Raw genomic sequence first — 13,919 nt, 5'->3', positions numbered from 1 at the left:
ATCTTAGGCCTAGAAAGGTGAATTTTGTGGTGACATAGTATCCTAGAAAGAATTGGATCAGACAATGGAACTCATTTCTGAGATAACCTTATAAACTCCTGGAGAAAGAAACATGGCATTGAGTGGTTGTATCATATCCCCTATCACCTGCAAGCTTTTGAAAATATTGAGAGATACAATGGACTGTTAAAGACTATGTTGACAGCATTGGACAATGGGGCATGAAAGCACCCAGATACAAATTTAGCAGAAGCCACTTGACTAGTTAACACCAGATGATCTGCTAACCATCCTGGTCCTGCCCAAACAAACCACCTACATACTGTGGGAGGAGATAAGGTCCCCATAGTGCACATAGAGAAGTGACTGGGGAAGGTGGTGTGGATTGCTTCTCCCACGGGAAAAGGTAAACCCATTCGTGGGATTGTCTTTGCTCAAGGGCCTGGGTGTACTTGGTGGGTAACGCGGAAGGGTGGGGAGACATGATGTGTGCCTAAAAGGCATTTAACCTTGGGGCAAAAAAAAATCTGTGATGTTAGTTGTATGTTGTGGGAAGTAATGTTGCAGGAATGACCTGAACTGGTGAAGAGTGAGAGTTTCACAAGGAACCAGATGAGTGCAATGATGACCCAAACCAAGCTGGTGTTGGTGCTCAACAATCAAACATACTACTTCTCCTGTCCTAAGTATCTATCTTGACAGATGGGGCCCAACTCTTAGACTGTTCTTACAAACATCTGGAGGACTGGAGGAAGCCCATAGAATGGGAGAGTAATATTTATCTGTTGAAGGACAGGGGATAGTAGTTAATCAGAATGTATAAATATGTATGTTGGATCTGAGGACGGTTTAGTTTAAGTACTCAGTTTAAGTTGTAAGTGTTGGTAAGGAGGGTTTTCAGTAATGAGATGGTGAGAAGATATATAGATGTATTAAATTATATGGGACATGAGCATGACACCAATGGTGTGGAATAAGGGGTAGAGATTGTGTTGGGTCTGACTGAGATGGAGTTAATTTTCCCCATAGCAGCCCTCATAATGCTGTGCTTTGTATTGATAGCTTGAAAGGTGTTGACAACACACCAGTGTTTTGGCTACTGCTGAGCAGTGCTCGCACAGCATCAAGGCTGTCTCTCCAACATTCCTCCCCCTCACCAGTAGGCTGGGGGTAAGCAGTATCTTGGGAGGGGACATAACCAGGACAGCTGCCTCAAACTGACCAGAAGCATATTCCATACCCTATGACATCTGCCTAGCAACAAAAACTAAGAGTAAGGAGGCGGAAAGTGGGGAGGTGCCTTTGTTGTTATAATACTTGTCTTCCTGAGCAACTGCTTTGTGTACTGAAGCCCTACTTCCCAGGAAGTGGCTGGACATCACCTGCTGATCAGAAGTAGAGAATAAATCTTCGGCTTTCCTTTGCTTCTGTGCATGACCTTTGCTATTGCTTTAGTAAACTGCTTATATCTTGACCTATGAGGTTTTTTTTTTTTCCTCTTATTTTCTCCCTCTTCCTGTCCTACCAAAAAGAGGAATGATAGAGCAGCCTGATGGGCACCTGACATCCAGCTGAGGTCAACTCACAACAGCATTACACAAGAGTGGCCCAGCACTCATCAGATATCTACTCTCGGCCATCTCAAAGCAGTTCAAAACTGTTCTTTTCTAATATTCTCCAATAAAAAAGATTTCAAAAGCAAGCCTTTTAAAACAAACTTTTTTTTTTTTTACAAACAAATCTTAATAAATAAAAATTCCCACTGTAAAAATTCCCATAACATTTGTAATACTAAAAATAGCAAAGAATACTTGTTAATCAAAAGCAGTTTGTTACATTTTGTCTAGAAAAAATGTTTGATTAAAATATATACAATAATAATGATATGAAACAAACAAGAATCCCTATTCTAATGCCACAACCACCCAAAGTAAACACTATTTTATGTCAAAAGAAAGTCCTCATCTCTCTTTGATTTGTACTCATCAAAAGGCAAGTAGACACCCATAATTCAGACACCTAGCTGAAGTCATACATACCTTTCCTCAGTTTAATACTTTATTTACCTAATTGCCTAAATAACTGAAAAAAAAGAAAGTTAATTTTCAACATAGCTCTTATATATTTTCCAAGTTTACAAATTTTCCAAGTTTGCAAATTTTCCAAGTTTCTATTGCTATTTTCTCCTGAAGATTGAAAGGTAAAAAGTACTCTTGCCTGAAGTGGGAATTTCATTACTCAGTCTTGAGTAAAAGTCTTGAGAGAAGGGAGAAAATTCACTGTTTTTATTGGATGCATTCTTCTTTCATAAGTAGCCCAGTGCACTGGCAAATTAGATAGAAATCTGAATCAGATATTAATATTTGGGTCCTAGATAGATCTTCTGATGGGCTAGTAAGAACTGATACTGGTTGTGAAAATGACAAGATTCTAAGAACAGAGAACTGTGCAAAGATACAGAGTTTTGCCATCATCTACTTAAACACGGTCAGAGACACCAGATGCTAACATACTCTGAGCGATGAATGCTTTGAATGCAGACAGGTTGGGTCCACTCCATATCAAAATGGACACACTAAGCATGTGTGGCAAGCGAACATTGCTGGCTCATGTTCAACTTGGTGTCCAGCAGGACCCCTAGATCCTTTTCTGCAAAGATGCTTTCCAGCTCGGCATGCCCTAACATATCTTGGTGCCTGCGGTTGGTAGGACTTTGCACTTCCCCTTGCTGAACTTCAAGATCTTCCTGTTAGCCTATTTCTTCAGCCTGTCCAGGTCCCTCTGCACGGCAGCACAACCATCTGAAGTGTAAAACCATTCCTCTCAGTTTTGTGTCATCAGCAAACTTGATGAGGGTACAATCTTCCTCATCATCCAAACATAGAACAGTTTTTGACTGAAGAAATTACAGCTTATACCTTACCTTGAGAAGAGGTCAAGCAACAGTAGAAGTCAATGTGGGTGTTAATAGGTTAGTGTCTAATGGGAAACTTGCAGACCAAAATTAGTTAAAGCGCCTCAAAAAGATTTTTATCCCTGTAGTTGGATGAAAGGACTAGCTAACTTTTCAGATCTTTTGTAGTGATTTGTCCTTGTCTATTCCATGCTTACACCTTTTACTCTAAACAGATTAATTTGGGAACCTCACTTTTTAGCTTATAAACAACAATCGAGAAATTACAGTATTTACCTCAGGGCTTTACAAAACGTGCTAGGTATCAAAGGTGCATAATACACTTACAAAACACAGTTATGTTGATGTTGCTGTTGCTCTTTTTGAAGTCTATATGTCTTCAATTTGAGCTATAGGCCCTCTGTTTCTGCATAACTGTCCTGGAGTTCACAACATCTTCCTATTTCTACCTATCTGCTCCTATGCTTGAAATTCAAGCTTGTGCATGTGAACATCATTTCAAGCCAAGATGCTTATGCTTAAATCTAAATTGAGGCTGGTAGCTAATCTTGGATATGCTCTTAAGAATACATTGGCTTCATTATTGGAAAGGTATCTAATAATAATACAGCATTCAAAATAAGGTCCAAAGGCTCTATTCTCATTTTATGTAATCAGTGCTGTGCAACAGCCTCTCCTTATTTCTTTAGTTTCTTTAGGGAGGACCAGAACAGTTTTTTCAAAAGAGTATAAATAACTGCAAGACTTACTGAGCTATTGTAACCTAATACACTTTCTTTTAGCCTAGAGCTATGCAACAATGTTATTCTCATAAGTAAAAATGTTCACATGCTTAAGCATCTTGCAATAGTGAGGCCACACCTAGATAATCAATGGAAAAACCTCATCCCCAATGACTAATCATCTCCGCGATTTTCTCTTGGAAAAAAAGTGGCTGAAATGTTGATAGCTTTAATGATCTGCAGAGTAAAAGAGGTTCACACTCCAGTTATCTCACAGGTTATGGTATACAAAAACAAAAGCAAATCATTACATAGGAATAATCCGCACAGGAGAAGTGAAATTGACTTTAAGGTTTGCACAGATCTTGATATGTGAAAGAAATGAGAAGGTTCACCAGCCCAGACTGACTTGTCTCTTTGATATTTCATCAGTGGGTTAGGGAGCTTTCTGTGACACTTCCTTGCAAGATGTATTGCTTTATGGGTAAGATATTCACAGTGGCTCCTGAAATGAACAGCTTCCCTTGAAACCTGATGTAGTTCACAAAGCACAATGGATGTGTTACTGAAAGAATCATTAGTAAATTCTACTACTCTGTGCTACAGTGTCTCCTTTGCTTTATTTTTAATTTATTCAGATTGAACTTTATTGAAAACAATCATGTGGAGAATCTTCTTCAGGTCAGTGAAAAAAAATGAGAACTATTTTAATCACATTCAGAAAGAAAAGTGGTTGCATCCATTTGAGAATTTGGACAGATTCTTAAGTGTACTGTGAACAGTCTCCCCTTCCTAGCACAGGCCTGTGGGCCCGAGATTATTTTCTGTTTTTCTTAGCAATTCAGTGTTGCAGGGTTAAAATTCTCTGGCTCTTGTTTTGTTTGTTTGCTTGGTTTGGATTTAGTATTTTTTCTGAAAGCTTTTTTTTTTTTTTTTTTTTTTTTTTATGAATTAGGCTTGATTTGTTGTAGGAGCAAAAAAAACAGAGCAAAACCCAGTACTTCTATAAGCTGTCATGCTAAATTTGTGCTAAGGAGGGGAAGGCACAGGAAGCACACTAGTTAAAAATCAGGCAATTACTTTAAATCTCTGGGCTTTATTTTCTTCCAGTTACTGTCTGCATTAAATTAATAACTGAACTCACTAGATCTATATTTCATACTTTCCTCTTAATCTTTACTGTCTAAACCAGTGAGAAATAACAGACTACGTTTTCCTCTGGTGGACAGCTGAAATGCCCTTAGCAAGAAGTTCTGCTGTGTAAATGAGGCCAAGTTGGAATTACTGTGTGGGTAGGAAATGCCTAATAGTTTAAGTGGCTTAGAAGACAGAAACTTTATAAAAAGAGTATCTAGCCCATGGAAATCTTCTTGCCTTTCTGTACGCTTGAGTAAAATTGTTACTTCATCACCGAACAACTTCCACTGTAGTTCTCTGCCAAAATACTGCTACATCTCAATTTTTGTGTGTTTCCTGTCAATCTTAGTGCTTACTACCTACCATACAAAGCTTGTATGTAGATGAATGTGCATTGAGACCCACAGGAAAAATACACTTAATATAATCTGTGTGGTAAAATATGGCCACTTTGGAATTTCCCTATATATCCTTTTATCAGAGACGTTGACAAGCAAGGGGATTCAATTTTTACACTGGTAACAGTGTCCTCCTCTTTACTTTCTTCTCTCCTCACTCCACTCCCCCTGAAAAACCCTCTCCTACCAAAGCCCAAGCATGAACAGAGCCCCGATCTAGACTAAGGAGGAGAAGGTGCTGGAAGAGAGGAGACTAAAGCCTGAAATTTGTGTAACAGCAAAGAAATGCTGTTCTGCATTCCTTTCACCCTTCTGCCAGGATGAGTACTGCCAAAAAGAACAATGAAAGACCGAAGCCAGATTTTTTTCAACTGTGCTTTAAAGAAGTACATTTTCATTGCCAATATAGAGAAAATGCATTTAAACTAATTAATTCTAATAATAATTTCCTGTTTTAGCTACTGCTTAATGGTTAGAGGACCAAGGTATAATAATTCACTGAAGGAATGTCTTTGATTTTCATGGCTGGGCCAAAAAAAAATTTAAGTCATTCTCTTTATACCTATAAAACCAAAGATTAATAAAATGGTAAAACTGCATTAATAAGTTTTCTTATAACCACACTGTGTTAAATAAAGAGGCTTTGGAATGTGCTAAGTCTCAATGTTCCTGAATGTGGAAGTTCTCAATATTTGGAAGTTTTCTACTGTATGATATTTCTAAAATTAACATAGTGTACTGTATAATAATAAAGTATTTTTGGCTTGTCATACTTAACGTGTCTCAAATCTTCAGTGTTTTTGCTTGCTACAATATTAATGAACACTCTTTGTAATAAAGGAGATGCAACTCTTCAGTGGGGAACAAGATGTACGGGAGGGAATAAAAGTATTGTTTATGTTTCCTGTTACTGCAAACTCAAGACTGAGCTGTGACAAGCAGCAGGAGTCCTTGCATGGTGTTCTTCCCCGTAAAAGTTTTGCAGATCAGATTTTATTTATTTTTTTTTTTCAGACTGTGATATATGTACAATCATTTTTCCTCTGGAGCTGATTGTGCAGGCTACACCACTGAGCTGGAGTGAGGCACATGGGTCTACTGATATAACCAGAACTGCCTAGCTTGGCAGTAGTGTTCCCTTCTGCTCCGGGCTCTGCTCCTCCACCAGTCAATTGTATCTCATTTTTTTAAAGTGAGGCAGGGCACTTAGTTTCATTTCTGTCTGGGGAAATTACATTTCAAGGTGCATATTAAGATAAACACTGTTTGTGTGTAAGTGTGTGTGTGTTTGCATGCCTCTAGCATTTCATCTCTACTTTAAAATGGCCATTGGGCATTTCAGTAAATCAGTTTTTCTTGGAGGAGTGCTTAGCAACTGAACTGTGTTGCCACAGCTTCTCCACAAAGAGTGTGCTGGCCCTGTATTTTGACTGTTAACAAAGTTACGTAATGCTATGCAATAAAACACACTAGAAAAATATAGCTTGTACACAATTCCAGTGAATAAAATTACAGAATTTGTCCTTTCTCTTCCCTGTTGCATTATTACTTGCTTGATATCATGTGTATCTTTTTTTTTTCCTTTTTCAAGATAAATTGCCATCTCCTTATGAAGCCTTACCTTCCATTTTCATCACTGCCTTACTAAAATGTTACTACTTTTTCCTGCTTAGAGCACTGTATCAAAATAAATATGCTGTCTTTACAGGTATGCTAATAATCTAGCATAAAAGCTGTAATTTTTTCTACACATCTTGCTTTCTAAGAAATTATTGTAACTTTGAAGCACTCAGAGCATACATATGTCCACAGATTCTAACTCAGTCAAGGTAAATAATATTCCTGGTTTCCTGTTGAAAACTGCATTAGATTTTTCATGTTAAATGCTTGGCCATTTATGGCATCAAAAAAACTTAAAAGCCATTTTTAATCTTGTTGAAGCCTTAAGGAAACTATATGATTTCTAGAGTACTTTGCTTGACAAAAGTGTTTTGTTGGGCTTTATGGAAAATACTAGGGAAGATGAATACTGTTGTTTGAATTAAAAAGTAATATTCTATAACATTAGACTAATTGATTCATGAAGTGCAGAAAGCAAGGAATGAGAGACACTTTCTGTATACGCTGCATAAATATGCCTCGTACTAGAAAACAACCCCATTTTGTGACTGCCGTAATTGTTTTAGCAATTTAGGACTGAGAGGGACCTTCTACACTGCTGATTTTGCTTCTCTGCTGCTGGAGACAGCCACGTCACCAAAAAGCCAAATAAACTCAACAGCTTTCCTTGTGAAAAATTGTTTTCATTTCAGATGGGTGGAGTGGGGGCCTCTGGTGACCTGCAGGGCTGGGCAGGGCCTGTGGCAGCCGGCGGTGGTGCTGGGTGGTGCCTCCTGTGGTGCCCAGCCCCAGCCCTGTCCCCGGCACCCCGGTACCCGGTACGACAAGATTTCTGAAAATCAAACCACTACCTTTAATATTAATAATTTCAATGAGTGTCAAGAGGTTCCCACATGGTTACTCCATCATTTTTAAAAGCTCAACTTTTTTTTTAAGTTGGTTTTTTTTCCTTAAAAATTGTATATCAGTAAAAAGAATTTTTGGACAATTGAGTAGATTTTATAAGACCGTGTATTATGCATTCTACAAGTTTCAAGTGCACTCTACAAGTTTCCATAATTACAGAATATGTTTTTAAATCTCTTTGGAGCATATCGGGTCTAATCATAGAGCTGAAAGGTACCTGAGGAAATAACCATTCAATTTTGCTTCTTCAAGGAAGTTCCAAATATACCTGTATTATTCTTGATGAAATGTCTGTCTAATCTATTTTCAAGAACCTTCAGTGATGGGCATTTTATGGTCTTCTCAAAGAAATTATAGTAGTGCTACTTCATGTCCTTACTTCAAAGATTCTCTGTCCCTGCGTAGTCCAAGAATATTTTAGATATGTTTTAATCACCACCCCTCTCTTTCGCTTCTACACTTTCAAGAATAGCTGGTTCTACTGCTTGTAACAAGAGACAAACATTACAAATAGAAAGTCCAGGATGGAAAGGTGAAAATCTTTCAACTGTTAGGAGTATGCCATTGTAAATATAAAAAGTTCCTACAGTTAAATCTGTTAAATCTTAGTATAACTGGGAAAATTTTGATAGTATGGGGAACTGATGTGTGCCCCCACCCCCCCCCCCCCACCGTTCCTCACTCTTAGGGTGAAGGTGATTTAACATGATCTGGAAATTGAGAAATTGTTCTCTCTTGCTTTTGCTGTTCTCCAAGTGGAAACATTTTAAAGGTTTCCAGTAATCAAGTATTTCAGCTAGGCAGGACTAATGCAGGGTAGGCCTGTACTGGTAATGGGCTAATTATGGAAGGAAACCACATGGCTCTGTGATAAAAGCATGTGTTATTGGACATCAACCCCTGAACAAATGTGTTAAAGTTTACCAGGGAAATAAAGATAGTATTTTGGGCTATAAAAGTTGTGCACTTTGTTAAAAGTAAGCCTATCAAAACCAACATTATATTACCTGTTAGTGGGCATTCTATAACAGCCCCTTTTCCACACCACAGTGCTGCCTCTGAGGAGGCAAACTTGGAAAATAACTTTAATTCCAGAATATGCCAAAAGTCTTTCAGTTGAGATGCTTGATTTGAAGTCATTGAGTCATTAACTGTTATCAATACCTTTTAGCTTGTGTTTTTTTCCTGAGAGTGTGGCTTGGCTTACAGACAGATTGCAAACAGAGATATCATTGAATCCACACCACACTTTCAAAACTTCTAGCAGGAGGTCACTGAGTTGCTACAATACAGAAAAAGAACGTTCTGCTATTGTTCTATCTTGACTTCCACCACCATATTGATTACAAAACTTGCTTTTAAGACTTGAATTGAAATTGGCAGCCTTAAGCCAGGGAAGGTGAGTACTTTCATCTTAACTGTTGGTAAATTATTGATGTTCCATTTTAATTTCCTGAGAATGTTTCTTTCTCCTTGCTGATAAATTTGGCCTATAGGTTACACCAAGTAAGGAAATGGATGAAGAGTGGTGTGGAAAGATTCAAAGAAAGCAGAGTTATAAACTGGCCTATCATATGCAATGCTAAATTTTTACACTTAGTTGTCTCTGATGAGTAATTATGGATCATTTTAGAAGGTGCATGTTTTTATGTTATAAACATGATTTTATACATGTCAATAAATAAGAAAATTATACTTGTTGGAAGCATTTCAGAATTATACTTCCCTTTTTCTTAGGTGGCTCATATATGGTTAGGAAATCTTTGGAAAAAAACAAACTGAAAAATACGAATGCAGATGATTAACATAGCATGCATTATTTATTTAATAATCCTTTATTAAAAACAATCATCCTAATAAGGTTATCTAGATTTATAAAAAAATGTGTGTTTAATTGTCATTATAAATATAAGCATTTTTTTTTCTGGTAACAGTATTACTTTATTAATAAGAATATCACACATAGGGACAGTCAACAACTCACAGGTTTTTAAGCTGGACTCTTTGACAGCTCTGTTTTGAAGAAGAATGGACAGGAAAATACTAAGAGTTTCAAATATTTCTTGATGAACTTACGTTCTCTAGTTCTTTGAATCTCTTTCTATGACCAGATAATCACAAAATAGTAAAACTGTCACTAGGTGCTTCTGCTAAAAATAAGTTCTAATCCATACATCAATCAGAAGTAGATACTGAAATAAATCAAATTGTTTCTCCAAATTTATTAAGAGCATTAGATTTGAGGATCAGGGTAAGAAAAAACAGCTACTATTTAATATGACAATTTTTTTCACCCTCATACATGATCTAGTTATTAGAAACAGGATTAAAATAGAAAAGGATTTTTCAATTTTTTTTTAAATTTTTTTAGTCTTTTTAAAGACATGGAGGATGTTACAGATTGAAATTACAGAGAATTGAGCTGCCCATTGCCCAAAATTTCCTTTCAGTGTCTACGAACTGCGTGACACTCCAATCTGAACACTGGATGGTTCTGTGTCATTGTGGAGCTCCTATGATGAACAGTGGCTACACCCAGATTCCTGCTCCTCAGAACAGTCTCACATGCTGGTAGACCTCTGCTTCCATTTTTGCACCTTGAATTAATTACTTTCAGTCTGTTCCAACATTACTGGAACAAGTTTATATAACTTGTCAAATTCAGCTTTTTATTGAGTATTCAAAAGAATAGATTTAAAAAAAAAAAAAAACCCTGCTTATTCCCAGGAGGAGAGATTAATGTCTTCTACAATTAATACAACCACTTTGTGAGCTGCAGCTTCTGTCAGAGAAAGCAGCAAATATCCTAGACAATCATCACATGCACCAAGGACTGTGAGAAAATTGATATTTTGCTGAAATAATGTAATTTTTGAGAGATCTAAAATTCTGAACCAGAAATTATTTGGGGATATAACCAATTGCTGTTCTAGCTGAGCTCCTCAGAGCTCCTGTTCATAGATTTTCCTAGAGATACCTTAGATGAAAGCTGATTTAGTGTAGCACAATGCTCCAGGGAGTAACTGATGCCTTGGGGACAAAGTGCTGTACAATCCAGTTTCTGAGGATTTTATCTTCCCAGTCTTTCTTTATTTTTTTTTTCTCAGGGAACCCTTTCACAAGGGCATGCTTTGGTCTGAAGTTAGTTTCAGGCCTGAGATCACAGAATCTGCTTTTGAGAGGTAAGATGTTTTCCATCATTTTTTTAAATGTGTATTTATATATAAAAAAAAAAGAGATTGGAGACCAAAATTCTTGCAAAAAATCTGAAAATTCAGGCCCAGGGGGTGTCTGTCATGACAATACTTTAACTGCAAAAGGCAGATGCCTCAAGCAGATTTTTTTTTGCCAGGTCCCGCAATTTAGCATTTTCATGGGACTGTTTGTGTTAACTGACGTACAATTCATAGCCTGTAGACTGACTTATTAGAAGACAATTTGTTTTTCAGAATACAGAGTTCCATGGTTATATTCTTACACATACTGAAGACTTCAGGGAGAATGTTGAGTAATGTTACTGAGTGGAGAGTGTACTTGAATTTACAGGAGTACAACTGTCTTGCACAGCAGCCAGGACTTTCTGTTTCATGACTTCTCTCTTTTCTTGCTTGGATCTAGAAGCCAACCATTATGCATTGGCAGAGATTTTTGTAGAGCATGTTGCATCTTCACCATATGGACCTTCTTACAGGCTCAGAATAAGCACTTGCAAGGAAATATCAATGTCTTTGGACCTGAACAGAGCTGGAAGAATACAATTTTGTGTATTTAGACACCTTTTAATATAAATGGGCAGGTCACATACGGCAATGCCTATCTGTCTTTCTCACTCCTCCCATACCAGTTGGAAGAGATGTACGTTCAGTCTAGACAAGATACAATAAATGAATAAGTTTGAGACATTGTTGGCGAATGGTGTGAGTGACACTGTGACAAAAGTAGATGAGCCATTTTTCAGAAAAGAAGGTAAAAAGTAGTCAGAAGACAGTTTATCTGTATACTTTCATGGCAAAGATATTTAAATACAGCTAGATGGATGCTAATGTATGTTATAATTTGGAAGAAAAACCTACAAACAAAAGAGATTGAACACAATTAAGATGGGAATTAGAGAATTATAGAGTGAGTTAGGAGGGATTCCCTTTGACTTGCAAGGGAAAGCCTGGCCAGTGAGATTGTAAACAAGATTCTACTTATCGTCTATATAGTGCCTGTTGCTTTGTCATTCTTTTTTTCCCTTAATTTGGCAATTTGCCTGTGTATAACTGAAATGATCCAAAGTCTCATTATCACTGCTATAAAAGCAGTAACATGTCCCTTTAATTTGCCTCTACTTGATTTACAAACCAAAGAGTTCTTCCATTTTCATGCAGATTTCTGTCACAGATCTGGTGTTTGTTGTTGAATTAAATGTTTTTATTTGCAAGCATTGTCCAAGTTCTTCAGCCTTCTTCCAAAAGGTGATTTCAGACATATCTTTTCTCATTTCTCGTAGATTCAAAGGAGGACACAGATCAAGACCTCTAAACTTTGATCAAATAAAAGTATACATCTGTGTCCTGGAACCTGAGTGATCATTCCTTTTTATCGTTCATTTTGGACAATCTCAGTCATATATGACATTTTCTCCCATGTTGAAGTTAATTTGTAAAGGCAAAAGAAGATGGATTTTGGTAAGTAATCTACTTAAGAACATTTAGTTTCCAGATTGTTCCTGAATCTTTATTATCAGACCCAGCACAGTACCAATCCTATCACATCTGTTCACCATGCAGAGTGGTCAGTTTCCTCACTCAAACTTGAAATAACCGGCATCCTTTGCTAGGGTGTGCCAAGTGACTCTTAGGGTTAGAATATAGCTGTGATACCCTAGAAAGACGTATCTTTGTTAAGAGCAGGAAAGACTATACCTGGTCTGATTTACTAAAATAAACAAAGGTGGTTTGTAGTGCTCTCCAGAATCAAGCAAATCCCATTTTTCTTACTTAATTCTTGGACATAAAATAATCTGCCTTTTCAATAAGTTCTCTGAGTCCATTTTTTTTTCGACTGGAAATGTACACAGGATATTTTCTATACCTGTCATGAACAAACTTCTGCAGTAGTCTTCAGTATCCATCCAGAGATCTTGATCCTCAAGATCAAGGTCTGATTTTAGTTATCTCCTTCCCGATACACAAGTTTTTTAAGCCTATGACCACTTCCTCACTGATACATGTCTCTGAAAAAAGTCCTTCTGGTGGTAAATTAGATATAAACTCTTTGGTAGGGCCTGTTGTGACAGGACAAGGGGTAATGGTTTCAAGATAGAGGGAGATAGATTTAGATTAGATATTAGGAATTTTTTTTTTTTTACAGTGAGGGTGGTAGAACACTGGAACAGGTTGCCCAGAGAGGTGGTGGATGCCCCATCCCTGGAAACATTCAAGGCCAGTTTGGACGGGGCTCTGAGCAACCTCATCTAGTGGAAGATGTCCCTGCTCCTTGCAGGGGGGTTGAACTAGATGACCTTTAAAGGTGTCTTCCAACCCTAATGATTCTGTGATTCTATGATTCCAAATCCCTTCATGAGAAATGTGGGAGAGATTCAGATTGCCAAATGCAAGCCGCCTTACAAAGCATTCTATGAAGACAAGCTAAATTTATGTAGTTTTTGCTCAAGGTAATACCTAATTTTTGTAATCTAACACAATCTCACATTAGTTCATTATTTAGTCTCTCATTTTTTTTCCTCAGACTTTTTGCAGTTCATATCAAATAACTGCATTCTTAGATAGCAGGAGAGTTCTGCTTTGCACGAAGAGGACGACAGCCTTCAAAGTATGATTTTTTTTTTTCCATTTATAGCAAAATATCCAAAATAACTGATTTTTAAGCAAAAAGAAATTGCTTATACCCCAAGTTGTCATTTTCTAAGCTCTGTGGTGTCTGTTCTTAAGAGTAAGAAGAACCTGGAAACAACACAGGAGAGAGGAAACCACAGGATGTACCGGAAAGCAGTGAAAATAAAACTCAAACAAAATGTGGCTAAAAATGAGAGGAAAGCCAAGACAGATTTCTGCAGCTGGAAGATATGCAATTTGGGCTAATTATGTTGATTAGTCCTAAGGCCTATGCTTTGATAATAAAGATACTGAAGTCCTACAGTTCTCTTTGGCTTTTTGATAGGTTGCACATTCTGAGTCTGTCAGAGCCTAGCTCTGCAAATGTGTTCATTTTGGT

This window comes from Chlamydotis macqueenii, chromosome 2 (genome assembly GCF_036417535.1).
Source record: "Chlamydotis macqueenii isolate bChlMac1 chromosome 2, bChlMac1.mat, whole genome shotgun sequence".
In the NCBI taxonomy this organism is placed as follows: domain Eukaryota; kingdom Metazoa; phylum Chordata; class Aves; order Otidiformes; family Otididae; genus Chlamydotis; species Chlamydotis macqueenii.
Note: the sequence above shows the minus strand (reverse complement) of the source record.